The sequence below is a fragment of the Ochotona princeps genome, chromosome 29 (genome assembly GCF_030435755.1).
Source record: "Ochotona princeps isolate mOchPri1 chromosome 29, mOchPri1.hap1, whole genome shotgun sequence".
NCBI lineage: Eukaryota > Metazoa > Chordata > Mammalia > Lagomorpha > Ochotonidae > Ochotona > Ochotona princeps.
The window spans coordinates 76,851-78,580 of NC_080860.1; positions in this window are offsets into that span (position 1 = coordinate 76,851).

The following is a 1,730-nucleotide window of genomic DNA, read 5'->3' on the forward strand; positions in this document are numbered from 1 at the left end:
CCTTCTAGAGGGTAAATTGCTGAGTATTTCTTAGGCGTGCACCATCCTGGCTTGCAGGACCACCCAGCCTTCACCTATTTACTCTTCTGTGTTAACATATCCCACTTCTTGGAAACCACAACTCCTTTTGTAGTGAATTGCGACTGTTGTACTTTTTTACATATGACAAAAAATTTTGTTCTCACATCTGTGCCTACTGTAACAGTCCTAAGAAATTATTTCCCATTATAATTTCTCATTTTTTACAATTTGTTGATGTTTACATAGGTGATTAGGGCGGGAGGAGTCCAGGATTAGGAAAAACTGTGTGAGACCATTGTTTCCAAATTTCTTCTTCTTCCTGTATCTGAGGGGGCTGGGGAAGAGAAGAAGAGAAGCCACACCCAGTATCCCAACCACATCAATGCCCAGGGTCCTCAATGTGGAGCATGCTCTGAGGGTTCTGCTCAAGTGGTTTCAAAGCTGAGATGGTATCAATCTCACCGCTCCAAGGATGAGAAAATCCTTCCAAGGTCCATTGGCTGATATTGGCCACCGTAAGAGTCTTCCTTCACCTGTTGTGCCGGATTTTGAAATCCCCAGATAATCATCAAGTCTGAAGTTGGTGCTAAGGCATAAAGGTGGTTTATTCATGTTAGCCTAGGTCTCCCAGCCACCTCCCCCAGCCCAGCATGGCTGGGTGGGGAAGGGGCAGCCGCAGCCGAGGCTGCTCAGGGAGGACAAAAAGAGAAGGAAGCGCGAGCCAGAGAGAGAGCCCGTGCCCCTCAGTTCTTACACATTACAGGCTATTAATTATACAGTCATGATCTAGCAGGCTTCTATTGGTGGGTTTGAAGCTTTCAAAAAGTACACATCCATGAGCTGTAGGGCGGTGGGTCTTATCAAACACCAGGGACAAATCCATGAGCTGTAGGGCGGTGGGTCTTATCAAACACCAGGGACAAATCCATGAGCTGTAGGGCGGTGGGTCTTATCAAACACCAGGGACAAATCCATGAGCTGTAGGGCGGTGGGTCTTATCAAACACCAGGGACAAATCCATGAGCTGTAGGGCGGTGGGTCTTATCGAACACCAGGGACAAATCCATGAGCTGTAGGGCGGTGGGTCTTATCGAACACCAGGGACAAATCCATGAGCTGTAGGGCGGTGGGTCTTATCGAACACCAGGGACAAATCCATGAGCTGTAGGGCGGTGGGTCTTATCGAACACCAGGGACAAATCCATGAGCTGTAGGGCGGTGGGTCTTATCGAACACCAGGGACAAATCCATGAGCTGTAGGGCGGTGGATCTTATCGAACACCAGGGACAAATCCATGAGCTGTAGGGCGGTGGATCTTATCGAACACCAGGGACAAATCCATGAGCTGTAGGGCGGTGGATCTTATCAAACACCAGGGACAAATCCATGAGCTATAGGGCGGTGGGTCTTATCAAACACCAGGGACCTCCTTCCTAACGAGTGGTCTGCCTACGTAACCTGCCAGGTGTTCTGCCGGTGTCACGTAGACTGTCAGGCCTGGAGTTCACACAGCCCCCAGCCAAGGCATTAAGGCAGAATCAAAAAAGGCAGAAAACATCTAGGTTCTTCACACCCGCATATTTGCTGCCAATGCTTGGCATGGGTAATTGACTATTTGTTCTGCCCTCCTTCCTCTGCTATAGTACCACATGTCCTCTATAGGCGCCAACGGACTGCCATATCTCCCATGTGCATCTGGGCATATCAT